At 35.5% G+C, this 16,529-nt stretch overlaps 1 protein-coding gene across 1 annotated transcript in view; it reads right to left on the reverse strand.

Moving 5' to 3' along the window:
- The window catches only part of SEMA3D (sema domain, immunoglobulin domain (Ig), short basic domain, secreted, (semaphorin) 3D), a 230,218-nt gene that overhangs the window by 186,032 nt on the left and 27,657 nt on the right, over positions 1 to 16,529 (reverse strand). Inside the window, exon 2 of the mRNA XM_010848142.1 lies at positions 8,267 to 8,361. The gene's annotated coding sequence lies outside the window, so the exon portion shown is untranslated. The remainder of the gene's footprint in view (positions 1 to 8,266; positions 8,362 to 16,529) is intronic.

Genomic DNA, 16,529 nt, shown 5'->3' on the forward strand with positions numbered 1-16,529 from the left:
CTAAAGATCATGGTATCCAGTCTCATCACTTCATGACAAATATACGGGGAAACAGTGGAAACAGTGTCAGACTTTATTTTTCTGGGCTCCAAAATCACTGCAGATGGTGACTGCAGCCATGAAATTAAAAGACACTTGTTCCTTGGAAGAAAAGCTATGACCAACCTAGACAGCTTATTAAAAAGCAGAGATATTAGTTTGCTGGCAAAGATCCGTCTAGTCAAAGCTATGGTTTTTCCAGTAGTCATGTATGGATGTGAGAGTTGGACTATAAAGAAAGCTGAGAGCTGCAGAATTGATGCTTTTGAACTGTGGTGTTGGAGAAGACTCTTGAGAGTCCCTTGGACTGCAAGGAGATCCAACCAGTCCATCCTAAAGGAGATCAGTCCTGAATATTCACTGGAAGGACTGATGCTGAAGCTGAAACCCCAATCCTTTGACCACCTAATGAGAAGAACTGACTCATTGGAAAAGATTCTGAGACTGGGAAAGATTGAAGGCAGGAGGAGAAGGGGACAAAAAAGGATGAGATGGTTAGATGGCATTACCGACTCTATGCACATGAGTTTGAGTGAACTCCGGGAGTTGGTGATGGACAGGGAGGCCTGGCTCGCTGAAGTCCATGGGGTCGCAAAGAGTCGAACAGGACTGAGGGACTGAACTTAACTGAACTGAACTGGTCTGTTGTTTTAAATCCTTTAGTCCATCGTTCCAAATTTTTGTCGTGATGCGACAAAAACTGAGGGAGAGAAATAAAACAACCTGACAATATCAAACGTGCAGTATGGATGGTTGCTGTGGTCTGATAATAATGTATAGGAAAATATCATCACCCTAAAATTTCCTGCTTCCCTCACTTTGATCTCTTTCTTGTTACATTTTATGTTTTATTTTACATCTACACTTATTTGTAGCTAAGTATTTGTTTACACAGAGAGGGTGCTTTTTAATCTTAGGTTTGATTATTTCAAACACCTGATGGACAAATTTTACTGAAACGTGCAAGTAAATAATGAGTGGATTGACCTCTTGCTGATTATTAAACTAAATCAAAGCTGCATATGGAAGGATAATTGCTAACCACAAGCAAATGACAGAGATTTCAACATTCACAACTAAATTTGATCTCAGATGAACAAATTAAATTTGGTAGTCAAAAGATATCTGTATTTTTGCCTAAAAAGAGGACAAGTAGTACAGTATGAGGACAACACAAACCTGTGTTGTGTTTGTGGAGAAGTCAAGTTGACAAGGATGAAAATGATCTCAGAAGTGTGTAAAAGTGTGTAAAAATGTCATACAGTAAAAAAAAAAAAATGAGAGCTATTGATGATACCTGGAAAACAGTGAAACAATAGAGCATTTACAGAGCTAATAATAATTTAATATTAAAAGAACATTTCTAAGATTAGGTACTAGTGATATGGCTTCAAATATACATTGATAGTCTTATTATGAAAGTAAGTTCTATAGAAAGTAAATCTTAGAAAACAGATACAAATATTGATTCAGGTGATAAACTGACCAAATACTTGTTACCCACATGGTAAATTCTGTTATTCTATAAGCCTAATTAAATAATAGAAAGCTCTATCATAGTTGTCAATCTTTTGCTATTGGTGCCCATGGAAATCAAATTCAAGTAGCCTCAGAAATTAAGACACTTGCACGTGTTCATACTGGCATATTAACAGAAAGCTGTGACCCTGATTCTGAGACAGATAACTAATTATTGACAGGTAATTTCTAATCTTGATGATATTAAATGTTTGGTGATTAGTAGGAGCCAAAGCATCATAATGACTTTACATTCAAACTGTTTCAGTGAATAATACCAGTAGAATTATATGGCAGAGATTCAATCATCATTTGTATCCAAGATCTTTTTGAACTGACCATATCTATAAAGAATACTGCATGTGGTATGGCCATATATTACCCACAAACTGCTAGCTGTGGCAAAGAGTCATGCAGACACTCTCCTCTCCCTCTATCTACTCAGCCCAAGGAGGCCGTTCTCTCCTCCTCCTTTCCAGCACACAGTGCTAAAGCTTGCTACTGAGCCCCTGGACCCCTATCTCCCCTGTGCCTACTGAACTGAGAAATGTTCAGATGTTACAGACCCCCAAGTTCCAAACTCTCCCTATACTCCATTTTCTTAGGATATATAGTAATTAAAGCTCCCAATTAAAGTCAGATAGTAATAATTCAGAGTGGCTGATAACATGTGCTGTAAACAGACTGTTAAATATTTTTTAACTTAAACTTTGTATTGTGTGTTAGAGTATAGCTAATTAACAATGTTGTGACAGTTTAAGTTAAATATTTTATTTAAAAAGAAAAAAAGATGGAACAAAACCCAGAAGGACTAATAGATGAGAGGGGATGGAAAGATAGGTACTAATATCCTACTACCATGCGGGGGGTCTGCCACTTCTGTGCCAACACTGATCAGGCATTTACTTATTAACACTTTAGAAATAAACATGTACGAAATGCACTTGCCCAGTTTTTTTTGTGCTTTTTATTGCAAATGAAGTAATGGTTGGGATGGCAATGGCTTGAAATACAGTAGTATAGATTGTTTCCCTGGTTATAGGAAAGTAGAAGTGCAGTATAAAGTGCACTTTATAAATGCACCAGAGAGAACTATAAAAGTGAATAAGCCCATTGATTAAAATATAACACAAAGTGATAACTTTAGGTTAGCCTCAAATAATAGATGGCCATAAAAAATAATTAGGTTTAAACACATAATCTGGAGAAAGAGTAAAATCTTTTTCAAGAAATACATACATCTGAAAGGAATTTAGCTAAAATTCAGATTTACTTTAAAAACATACTTCATATTTTAAAATATAGCATAGCTTGTCTTTCTACTTATAAGGAATTATATAATGTTATTATTGGCAGCTCCCTTCATATTTTATCACACTGATTGCATTTCAAAAATGATGTAATAGTCTATGTTGCAAATGATTTTCCAAATTTTTGTTATAAAAATTTTTAAATATTTATAAAACCTAAAGGGTACAGCAACATCCACAGACTTACACTCAGATTCAATGATTAACAGTTTTCTATATTAGCTTTATCACATATCTACACATCCTGCCAATCCACCTGATTTTTTAAAAAGATGTTTTTAAATGTGTGATATTTGGCAAAACTAATACAATTATGTAAAGTTTAAAAATAAAATAAAATTAATTAAAAAAAAAAGAAAAGCAAAAAAAATAATAATAAAATAAAATTAAAAAAAATAAATAAATGTGAGATGAAGCTATCAATATACTTCACCTCTAAACACTTCAGCATGATAGAAATACTTTTAACTTCTCTTATAAGTTAAAAACATGTTGCTAAGAGATAATAATAACTAATAAAATATTTTTATTACTGCACACTAGATCACTAGGAGGTTAGTTAATTTGTCCATTAGAGCTCAGTAATCATGAGGTGATGGTGTTAATGTTAATCTCCCTGATGGGTCAACTAGTTATTTCTTTTCCATGGATACATATTAAATCTCTGGTAACACTTAGTCATACTGAAACCTAATATATTTTCAACAAGAGAGAAATAGGTAAGAGTACATGAATCTTTAGTTATAGACAAATCAGTAAGCAGCCCCTACTGATGGTGTCAAAGACATTTTGCAAATGATTGTTTTATATATTTAGTGACTGTGAAACATTATTTGAAAGAGCATAAAAATATAATTGTAGCTTTTTTATCTTCTGCTACTGCTAAGTCACTTCAATCGTGTCCGACTCTGTGCGACCCCATAGATGGCGGCCCACCAGGCTCCCCTGTCCCTGGGATTCTCCAGGTAAGAACACTGGAGTGGGTTGCCACTTCCTTCTCCAATGCATGAAAGTGAAAAGTGAAAGTGAAGTCGCTCAGTCGTGTCCGACTCTTAGCGACCCCACGGACTGCAGCCCTCTGTCCATGGGATTTTCCAGGCAAGAGTACTGGAGTGGTCTAGGTGTACCATATTTGCAGATATTAATGTTTTATTTTTTAAACTTTTTATTTTATATTAGAGTATAGCTGATTAACAATGTTGTAATAGTTTCAGGTGGACAGACAAGGAACTCGGCCATACATATACATACATCCATTCTCCCTCCCATTCCCCTCCCATCCAGGCTGCCACATAACATTTAGCAGAATTTCCTATGTGGTACAGTAGGACCTTGTTGGTTATACATTTTAGATATTTTGATGCTTTATTGCTTTATTTAATTTTGATATTTATTTATAATGCAGGTTAGCTCTTTAATATTAATAGAATGCAAATTATTAAAGAGTCTGACATTAACAAAGTGGTTTTTGCATCTATCAGAGAACAAGTAACCAGTCTTTGATTTCTCATTTAAAAACTGAGGCATCTTAATCAACAATTTAATGCTGAGCTGTTGAAATCATGAGAGAACAATATGACTCATCACACATTTTACTTGATATGCTTTTAAGTTCAAATTTATTTGAATTTATTCAATCACATTGATTTTTCTTCTAAAGATTAGTAGTTTTGAATCAACTTCTCATATATAAAGTTTATATATATTAGCTTAGGAATGCTACATGTAGACAAAATAAGGTGTTACTATATTTATATCTCATACTATGCCATAAGATAAAGAAGTCTTAATACAGTAAAGCAATCTCCAACTTTTATGTATTTCATAGAATGTTAGAACTTGATTCCACCACCTGAAAGAACAAGTGGATTTTCAAATGTAACAAAGTTCCAAAATTTTCTCTTAAGAAAATCAAGTCTCTCTTTAGTTCTTATGGTCTTGCTGGCATTCTAAATCAATACCAAAAAATTTTAAGATGTTTACCAACTTATCAGCAAACTCCATCTCTTCATGTGTTTGTTTAAATTTCCCTCCAAATATATCACTAATATACCACCCATATTCAATCAGTATAAATGATACATTCAAAAAGACAGGTATCAAAGGTTAAGAAATTGACATTTCTTTACTAAAGGGACAATCTGCCTACCCTGCAGATCATTAGCATAATAGGTACTATAAGAAAATAGTTATGCCATGTGGCTATATTATAGACTATAAAATATAAACCCTTCATGGAAATTCCCACGTGAAATCCATAACAAAAAAGTAATGTTTCTAACACATTTTGTTTGAAAATAATGATGCTATTAACACTTGGCACTATGGTTCCCAAATGGAAGTGAGTCTGCATAATAGTTTACTTTCTTCTTTATAAACACAGTAAGTCACTGTGCTGAGAGGCTGGCATGCTTCAGGAATAAATGCCATTTTGAGATATAGAAAGCCTCATTATCCCTGACACAAGCCTACTTTGTAAGTCAGATATTTTTAAAGATCTGGGTTTTGATTTTTTTTTCTCCATTTTATGAAGCTTTTGGTGGTTCAGACCAAATAATCCGTATTTATTTGGTAATAATAAATAATCTGCCTGCAGAAAAAAATAATAAATAATCTACCTGCAATATAGAAGACCTAGGTTCAATCCCTGGGTCGGGAAGATCTCCTGCAGAAGGGAATGGCAACCCACTACAGTATTCTTGCCTGGAAAATCCCATGGACACAGGAGACTGGCGGGCTACAGTCCATGTGGTCGCAGAGTCAGACGCAACTAAGCGACTAACACAACAAAATTTTATGAAATAAAGATTCATTCTTATTTGCTTAGATGGCTGAAATAAGTCAATACTAAAAATGTGGCAGTAAATAAATTATATCACTATCAAGCAAGGTAACAATTTTGAAGTTAATGTTGAAATACCAGGGTCTGTGTGTGTGTGTGTGTGTGTGTGTGTGTGTGTGCGTGCTCTGACACTTCAATCATGTCTGACTCTTTGCAACCCTATGGACTGTAGCCGCCAGGCTCCTCTGTCCATGGAATTCTCCGGGCAAGAATACTGTAGTGGGTTGCCATTCCCTTTTCCAGGGGATCTTCCTCTCTTAGGGATCAAACCTGCATCTTCCACATTGCAGGCAGATTCTTTACCATCTGAGCCACCAGGGAAGCCCAAAATAAATGAAAAGCATTAATTTATTGCTTTACATGTGTCATCAGTCTTTGGGGAAAATAAAAGAGAACAAAACAACAAAATATTTATATACTTTGGATATTTTCCCCCAACAATATTCTGTTCTCAATTTTTGCTTAAAAATCAGTGTGAGCACACTGATTTGCAATATCATTCAGAAATTTTTCAATTTTACTAAAAGCAGAAGCTCAGAATTCCTAGGTCTCTCATGAATTCCTTAATTAAACTTTTTCAACCATTCTCACTAACCACACCTATTGTGTCAAGCTTGGTTAACCACATCACTTATTCATCACAGCCACTGGTCTTTCCCTCCATGATCCTAATCTCTTGGTCCATTAACCTCCTTCATGTACTCCTTTTCCTAGTAACACTAGACCCTAAAATTAACTAATAGTGACAATGACAACTCTTTCACCTAAAGATTTTGTAACCACTTATAAGCATATGAAGCAATTCAGTGGATTGTAACACTTACAGTTTCCATGACACCATCTCCAAGTACTCTGTTTCAGCAAGTCACAGAGGGATATTCAGGAGTCTAGATTAACCATGAAAACACTCCAGGTGGAAAGACTCTGAGGAGCCACTGACTGTAAAGTTGTTTCCCAAAAGCATAATACCAGATTCAAATTTTTCTCCAAGCTCTAATCCTTATCTGCTTTTACTACCTAATTCCTAGATTATTAAAATATTTCCCTAGCATCTTTTCTTAGCCTCCCTCACATCAATTCTTCCTTCATACACAAACACATTCATACTATAGAAAGTTTTGACGAAACTCATTTGGCAGGAAGCCTTCTGTTGTTTCACATACAATTTTTTGAGGTTCTTCTCAATCCAACCCTAAACCTTATTTAGGATTTCTGTCTCACTATTCCTACACTTTGTGAATAAAATGCTGCTTTATTCTCAGTCATCATGTTTGGGAACCTCACTCTTGTTATATATGAGGACACAAGTGACAAGGTAAGTGGTTTGATGTGGCTGCACAATTCAACACTCTGAGAACAGGGTCTAGAATCACAGGTACAGCACTCTCCCCCCCACACCATCCTTGATGCCAGGACTTCAGGAACCATTGTGTGAGGGAAGGAAGGAAGTATGAAAGGCAGGGAAGAATGCAGTGAAGGAAGAAAGGATTAACAAGTACTGAAGAAACACAAACCATGATTTATACTGTAACTATTTCAGAGTCATGAGACCTATCATGTCTTTCCCCAAAATATACAATTTATGGGTTAAAAACTGAACTAAATGTCATTTTCTTAAGTTCCACACAGTAGTCTCAAACAGAATATATAGCTTCATTCTCTGAGGAACTGATAAAACTAAATTTTCAAACCTAGTAAAATAATGCCAAGCTACTATTTGATTTGCCTAAAAATGACAAGGTAGGATATTAGATAAACATAAGGAAATAAGAGTATCTTTTCTAATGGAGGAGTGAAGGAAGTCAATTTGACTAAGAGATGGATGGTTTGTTGTCAGCACCAACTGGAAAATGGTGGGACTGAGAAGATGTTGAGTTAACTACGAAATGGAGAGAAAAAGGGAAATAAAACAAATTAATTAGATCATGAGGCAGGCAGGATGAGTAAAATAAAAACAGTAAAGAATGATATGTACAGACTTATAGTGAGAGCTAGAAGCAAGAAAATGAGAGTGAGAAGAGGAGAGAAATTGGGATTTTCACTCTGGAAAAAGGATAAGCTAGAAGAGAGCTGCAGGAGAGTAAGGGAGATGAAGCTGCGCTTGACTCTGCCTGTAGAGACAGGCATCATATCTCTAATGAGCACCTAAGGGAACAAGAAAACATCATCCTGGATATGATGGGACCCTCCTAGACAGGACTGATGGGAGGACCGCAACTGGTGCTCAGATCCAGGCACCTCATTATCCAAAAGGTGCACAGAAGCTGGAAGGAGTTCAGAGACACGATGGAAGAGTGATTAAGATATAGAAAAAAAATGATTTATGATAAAAGATTAAAGCAGTAAACAAGCACTTCTTGGCAGAGCAACAAATGGATGGGCAAGGTAGCTATCTACAAACAGGCAAAGGATATAAATAATCTAGAGGAAAACCATTATTATTTAAGATGGTACCAAGGGGAGAGGTTCACAGAGAACAATCGCAAGAAGGCAGAAAAGAAGACAACCTTAAAATTAGGAAGGGAAGTATTAACATACAAATGACAAATCTCTTCACCTGATGTGGAGCGAGGCACGTCCCAGGAAACTGCTGGTATCAGTCTGTATGCATAAGATACAAACAACTTGACCACTCAGTTGGTTACCACGATTCTAGAAGACAAAGCAATCAACAGAATTAAAAAAAAAAAAAAAATGAGAATCCTGTTAACAGTTCAAGCTCATTTTCAAAAGAACTGAAAAACTTAGTTTTATCCTCCATATTTTGTTCATACAAAGGTCTTTATTAATGGCTTGAAATGGTATATAATAATTCAGTAGTTTTCATAGGGGAATAAAATGGGATAATAAATCTTTTTAGTATGGCTTTCAGTGAGTCTATGTGTTGGTTTGCAATATGGTATTTTTAAAGATTAAACTGTAAATGAATCACTTGTATAATTAGACATGTGGGAAGATACAAAACCTTGAAATCACCAATCCTATGGGAGTGAGATGACTCCTTACAGAGGAAAGCAAAGGATTTCCAGGTGGAACTTCACCCGTAATAACACATGCCAATGCATGTCCTTGCCACCCATCTGTGTTTTCCCTATGAACTGCACTGGAACAGCCATCCTATCACATGAAGAAATTGTGAACTACATACATGGTATTATTTTTGGATTATGATATTCAGATCAGCAAAGCATGTTACCTACCACCTTCAGACACTCAAATATTCATAAGGCTATGTGAAATTTTCTTTTATTAAATAAAACCTTAAATGAAGATGTCAATATTTTAAGAAAACTTCTGATGCTAGAGAGAAAACTGTATAAATAAATGAAATCCTTATGTAAGGATTTCTAGTCATATTCGCCTTTCATTTTTATTTACATTGGTATGTGCTTGACAAACTTTCATCTCTGTGCTTTGAAAGCCAATATAATAATAATTTGTACCTGTTGTATGGCAATTTCCAAATTATAAAATATGTGTGTGCTTTTTGTCTCACTTGAATCTCCCCTTTGGAGTTAAGTATTATTAATCCTTCACTTGACAAATAAAGCTGAGAGTAAGAAGAAATATTGTAGAAGCTAAAATCAGGTTGACAAGAAGAACCACCAATGGCAAAGACTCGAATCTTCTGACTGTATGCCCTGTGATCTTTTCACTGCCCTGGATTTCTTATATAATTCGTGTCCTCAATCATAGCACCAGTAAGCACTTAGAGCTCACTTAAGAGTGATTACTGTGTAAAGCCAGGTCCTCATCATGAGCTTCTTGCAAATTATTAAAGTATGATTCTTATGAGAGGAATGAAGGAAGCAGATAAAGTAGACCAGGTTAAAAAAAGAAATAAAAAAACTTAGTTGCTGAAGTTTCCAGAATGTGTAGCCATTGGTTTTCGCAGAATGACATGGCGTAGTTGATTAAAATACAACTCTTTCCACAGTAAAAAAGACAGTGGAAGGTTTGGGTAAATTGAAGCATTCAGAACAAGAGGATATTCTGAAGTGAACTGGGGTGGAGAGAAAACAATATGGCAGACACATACTAGGCTAGTGAGGTGAAACGTGAAGAAGAAAAATGTAGAAAATGAGAGGAAACTCTGTAGAGTTTCCAGGAACAGAAAAGCAAGCATATGTACAAAAAGAAATTTGGCAGCTTCATTCCAAATGCACCAAGGAGCAATCTGCAGAACAGAAGGTTCCAGTAGCTTAAAGGAAATACACTCAGCAGAGACAAACATCATCTTGGAACTGAATGAAAGGAAAATAACATTCAAAAGCTCAGACTCCTTGGAAGACAGAAGTAAAAGAATGGAGTTAGTAACTGAATGTCACAGGGCAAGGAGGCCAAGGACATCCCCAGCAGTGAGTCAGTGACCTGGGAGAACAGAGATGCAGTAAGAAATGCAGGAGCACACAAGGGAACACATTACATTCTAAAATGTTGATCTACATTTTGAAGGAAAGGGGGATATTCCTTAAAGAAATGAGTAGGACTGTAAAATATATAGAGAATAAAGGAAAGGAAAAAAAGAGGCAGCTTTTGAAAGTGCATCTCTGATAAAACGAGGATACTTGTGCAGCTCTGGAGAGCCTGAGCTCTGAAATCAAACCACCTGGGTCCACGTCCCATTCTTCATACTTTATGGGTGGGAACTTGGGCAAGCTATGTAATCTATGTCTCAGTTTCCTTATCTGTGTCAAGTAGAAAATATCACTCACCACACAACAGAATCATAATTTAGTAAGAAAATTCTTGCCAAGCAAAGAACATAGTGCTTGTGAGAAAGTGAACAGTAAAACAAAGCTAAATTTCTAAAAATTCATGAAAGTATATTTATCAAACTTGAAAAATAAGAAACCAAATCTGAAAAAAGCAGACTTTAAAAATAGTCACAGGATAGAAAACTAAATATAGAAAGAATCAAATATCCAGCAGAAAGGATATTAAGGAGAGTAAGAAAGATTAAGATAATTTAGGGCTGCATTTTTTAAAGTAATGAAAAAATAAGAGATGTTACTTAAAATTTATCTGATCCAAGACAATTTTCTATGAAAAAATGTAAATTCATGGAAAATGGGCAAAGAATCCCATTATTTTTGAAAGATCCGATTCAGAAATCCAGCTTCAATCACTCAAAGAGGGGCCCTTTTTCTCATTCCCAGAATTGCCTTCAACTAGCCAAGTGTTTCAATCCTGATTCAAGTAAATAATCAAGCATTTCATGTCTGAATGCCTTTTCAAAAATAGTAGGAAGGAAAAAAAAAAGTACTGCCTATCTTCCAAGTATAAATTGAAATGAGCAAAGTCACAGATGCCTTTTCTAACAAAGAAGCCTTGAATTTGCACTGTAAGTTACAAATGATTATTTTTTAAATGGAATCATCAATAATAGTAACAATAACCTTTTTTGAATCCTTACAATATGCTGAACTTTAATGCATTTCAAGTTTCTGCAGGTAGATACTATTTTTAATCCAAATTAGCATGTGATGAAACTGATGCTCAGAAAAATTAAGCCAGTGTTTTAGTCAGCAGCAGAGCATGGATTTGAACAAAAGTCTATCTGAGTAAAATTTTGTTCTTTTAACAATGCTTTTATTGCAAAGCCTTTCAAATTTGAACTGAGCCACTACATCATATAATGCCAAGCATCCTAGATTTAAACTAGTTATTTAAGTTAGTATTCTTTAGTCATTTTTAGTTTTGGTATAAAAAAAAAAAGTAACATGAAATTTATTATCCTAACCACTGTTAAGTGTAAAACTCAGTATTATTATGTATATGTACACTGTTGTGAAACAGATCTCCAGAACTTTTTCATCTTACAAAACTGAAACTCCAGTATCCATTGAACATTTCTCCCTGCCCCCAGCAGCTGAAACCACCATTCTACTTCCTGGTTTCTGTATTTGACTACTTAGATGCCTCACTGAAGTGCAACGATATACCATGTGTCTTTTGTGACTGGGTTGTTTCACTTAGCATAATGTCTTTAAGGTTTATCCATGTTTGCCATGTAACAGGATTTCCTTCTTTTTTAAGTCTGACTCACTTTCCATTGTTGTTGCTGTTGTTCACTCACTCAGTTTGCGATCCCATGGATGGCAGCAAGCCAAGCTTCCCTGTCTTTCACCATCTCCCGGAGTTTGTTCAAACTCATGTCCATTGAGTTGGTGATGCCATCCAACCATCTCATCTTCTGTTGCCCCCTTATCATACCACATTTTGTCTGTCCATTTATCCAGTGATGGACATTTGGGTTGTTTCCACATCATGGTTATTTTGGATAATGCCACATAAGCTTACATATGCAAATAGTGCTTTGATATCCTGCTTTCAAGTTTTTGCGATGTATAACCAGAAGTGGGATTGCTAGATGATGTGGTAATTATATTTTCAGTTTCTTAATGAAAACTCAGTACTGTTTTCCTAAGCAGCTAGATCATTTTACATTGTCACCAACAGTGCAACAAGGATTCCAATTTCTTTACATCTTTACCAACCCATGTTATTTCTGTTGTTTGGTGTTTGGACAGTAGCCATCTTAAGATGTGAAGTGATAACTCACGATGGCTTTGACTTGCATTTTTCTAATGATTAATGATTCTGAATATCTTTTCATATGCTCATTGGCTACTTCTAAATATTCTTTGAATAAATATCTATTCAATCCTTGCTCATTTTTCAATTAGTTTTTTGTTGTTGTGTTGAGTTGTAGGAGTCCTTTATATATTCTGGATATTAACATTTGTCAGATATATGATTTTCAATTATCTCTTATATTTCATGGGTTTCCTTTTTACTCTGTTGTTTGTTCTGATGCACAGAAGTTTTAAAATTTGACATAGTCCTTATCTCCTAACTCAGTTAATAAAGAATAAGTCTGCAATGCAGGAATCCCCCTGCAAGGCAGGAGACCCAGGTTTGATTCATGAGTTTGGAAGACCCCCTGGAGAAGGAAATGGCAACCCCCTCCAGTATTCTTGACTGGAAAACCCCATGGACAGAGGAGCCTCACTGGCTACAGTCCATGGGGTCACAAGAGTTGGACACAACTTAGCAACTAAACCATCATAGTCTCCAAAATAGTATATTTTTACCCAAACCTCCATTTATCTATCTTTCTTTCTTTCTATCTATCTACTTACTGACCCAAACCTTTAGGAAGGTATGCAACCAAATGTCATGAAAATCGAGATGATAGGAAGAATTTTTGGATAACTTAGCTTTTTAAAAATAATTTTGAGGGCAAGAAAAAAGAAATCCCCTTTGTCATTCTCAGTTCTCATAGTCTAAACATCTCATCAAGCTGTATTTGATTTTCATATTTAAAGAGGCATGGGATTTTTTCATACAACACAGACTCTAAATATAAGCCAATTACTTCATCTGTGCTGAAGTGAAGAAACAGTGACTTGAATCCAATGTAGAAGGAAAACTTTCAGTGTTACATATTATTGAAAGACTGAATGTCAGCTCCTAAAGTGGCACACAAATGCTTTATAATACATTTTATGTATTAATTTAATGACTTTTCAGGGTAACATTGACAAGATGTGATTTCAAATATTGAACTTATAACCTGTATAAGAATCAACTCCACTGTATTTTGTTTGTAATTTAGGCAGAATGTAAGTGCTATAAAAGAGATATAAAATATGAACTAAACTGTTAAAATTATTTCTTGACTGAGATAGGAGGGGAATAGATAGAATCTGAAAATTTCATAGTGGGGATATCATTTAAGCTGGAATTTGAGAATGGGTATTATTTTAAGAGACATATAAGATATGTCATGAGAAAAGAGGTGATATTATAAATCTGTGTGGCTAAAACTAAGCAGCAAAGTTAGATTAAAGCCAGCTCATACCAACTGAAGGCATTCGAATTGGATTTTGCCATCACTCTGGACAAGAAATGAATGACAACAGTGACAGGAGAGTACAGTTGATGATGAAATAACATTATCAGGAGAAAACTGTGTCTTACTCTCAATGATTTCATCATTTGTGATTTTTTTCAGTAATTTGATGCATATGTATAACAATTTTTAAAAATTCACAGCCTTTAAGTCCACTTCTGGTCATTCCCTTTAAATAAGAGCATCGACTATTCATGATTCTTATTGATTAAATTCAGGTCACTAGTTGGTGACAACAAAAATAAAGAGGTTAAGAAAGTAAAACCCTGTTTCATTTTACACATTTTATCACATAGAAGGAAAGAAATATGAGTTGGGGTTTATGTACAGGAGGGTATAACATATAACAGACTACAGCCAAAACAACTGATCATATCATCATATGAATGATGGCTTATAGGTGTTGTGAGTTCAGGCCAGTTGCCGACTTTGCAACCACATGGACTGTACCACGCCAGGTTTCCCTGTACATCACCAACACCTGGAGCTTGCTCAATCTCATGTCCATCATGTCGGTGATGCCATCCAACAATCTCATCCTCTGATGTCCCCTTCTCCTCCTCCTGTCTTCAATCTTTCCCAGCATCAGAGTCTTTTCCAATGAGTCGGTTCTTCATACCAGGTAGCCAAAGTATTGGAGTTTCAGCTTCAGCATTGGTCCTTCGAATGAATATTCGAATGAATTTCCATTGTTTCCCCATCTATTTGCCATCAAGTGATGGGACTGGATGCCATGATCTTCGTTTTTTGAATGCTCAGTTTTAAGCCAACTTTTTCACTCTCCTCTTTCACTTTCATCAAGAGGCTCTTTAGTTCCTCTTCACTTTTTTGCCATAAGGGTGGTATCACCTGCATATCTGAGGTTATTGATATTTCTCCCAGCAATCTTAGTTCTAGTTTGTGCTTCATCTACCCCAGCACTTCACATGATGTACTCTGCATATAAGTTAAATGAGTAGGATGACAATATACAGCCTTGACCTAGTCCTTTCTTGATTTGGAAACAGTCTGTTGTTCCATGTCTGGATCTAACTGTTGCTTCTTGACCTGAATACAGGTTTCTCAGGAGGCAGGTAAGGTGGTCTGGTATTTCCATCTCTCTAAGAATTCTCTCTAAGAATTTTCCACATTTTGTTGTGATCCACACGGTCAAAGGCTGGTGTAGTCAATAAAGCAGAAGTAAATGTTTTTCTGGAACTCTCTTGCTTTTTCGATGATCCAATGGATGTTGGCAATTTGACAAACAGGTGTTGTGAATGTGAATATAAATTACCAAATTTGTCCAAAGTTGTCTGAACATTGTTCTGAGACCAACACAAATTACTTGGCCCAGAGAAATATGCATCAGCAAGGATGGCTGATGATCCAGAAGATAATTCACTGGACTTAGATGAATAGAAACCCACGTGGAAATCAAAGAGTCCAAAAAATATATGCATCATTATATAGGAAACTACATCAACTATGTGAGCACACGAGATGTTATAGCAGGCTGAAAATTTTTCTTTGAAATGCCTGGTCTGGAGATCTAGGCTGTATACATAGATAAGTGAAACCAAGAGATTCTGGAAAGATGGAGGACAGTCAAGGCTGGTATGTTCTGATGGAGACATAGATCATTTCAGCACAAGTGAACAAAAGAAAGAGCTAGAATAATAGGAGGTTGAGTTACTATAAATTTCCATCTTTAGATGATACTGAAATTTTCCATGAAGATACTGTGGGAGATTCATTTGTTTGTATTTTAGTAGGAATATGATTATTTTCCCCTAAAATTCCCCATATCTGTTTTTTTGGGGGGTGGGGGGTAGTTTCTGATAACACAGAAATATCCTCAGGAAGAGTTACAAGTACTGGAGCTCTATCTGTAAAGAAATATACTTAAAAGACCAATACATTTAAGAAGGGAGAGTGTATTTTCACAACAACTCATCAATTTTTTTTTAAGAAAAATACATAAAAAACTTAGGAAATTATTATTCCAGGAAGGATGGAATTTCCCTCTACAGGAAAATATACAGGACTGAAAGATGTAATGCAATAAATAAATACATGATTAAGAGAAAAAGAAGACTGCACATCTGCTTCCTGGTAGAATTATGATGAATACATTGGGAAATGTTTCTTTTGGTTTCTATTATTAAAGGTGACCGCATCAAGAAAGTATGATATTGTGTAAAAGTGTTATCTCTTTTTCTTTGTTCACACCCAGATGATGAGTGGAAAGTGGCAGCATTTTACATAAGCCTACCTCCCACAGACAACGAACTATAAACAACATACCGGTAACTGCAAAGGATATCATTAACATGAATACTTTTGATAAGGACATTTATTTTGGATTAAAGTCTACACTATTGTTGGATATTCTGACAGCATTTTGTAACAGAGTTTCATGTTTAAAAATGTGGAAAAGACCTGTAAGTTTGGAGGGGCAAGATGTGCAGTTAGACACCAGTCCTCAGAAAGCTTTGTCCTTTTTACCAATACAAGCTGGTCAGAACAAACTGTTCAGAGTAATGAACAGAAAATACTACTGAATAACTTTTTAACAATGTTTAAGAGTGACCTATTTTTATTTTTTTATTTAAAAATAGCTGAATTACTATTGAAAGCCTCTCTTTACCAATGAGTTACATACAGTATGTGCATGAGTGCAAGTTGCCTTCCAATTAGCCTATCTATGGTTTAGGTTTCTTGGATGGTGGGGTTATTCCAAAATTGAGAGGTAACAATGGAAGTCACAGTGTAAACTTGAATAAGGAAAAAGAAAACAAATCAAAAACTTCCAGGTTGTCTGGAAGAACCTTCTTAATGCCGTAAACCAAAGACAGCATCACAAGAAACACTTCCAAGACATTCATCCTGTCAAGAATCATTCCTTCTTCTAATGAAGGAGGAA

The sequence above is a fragment of the Bison bison genome, unplaced genomic scaffold (assembly GCF_000754665.1).
Source record: "Bison bison bison isolate TAMUID 2011002044 unplaced genomic scaffold, Bison_UMD1.0 scf7180017864260, whole genome shotgun sequence".
Classification (NCBI taxonomy): domain Eukaryota; kingdom Metazoa; phylum Chordata; class Mammalia; order Artiodactyla; family Bovidae; genus Bison; species Bison bison.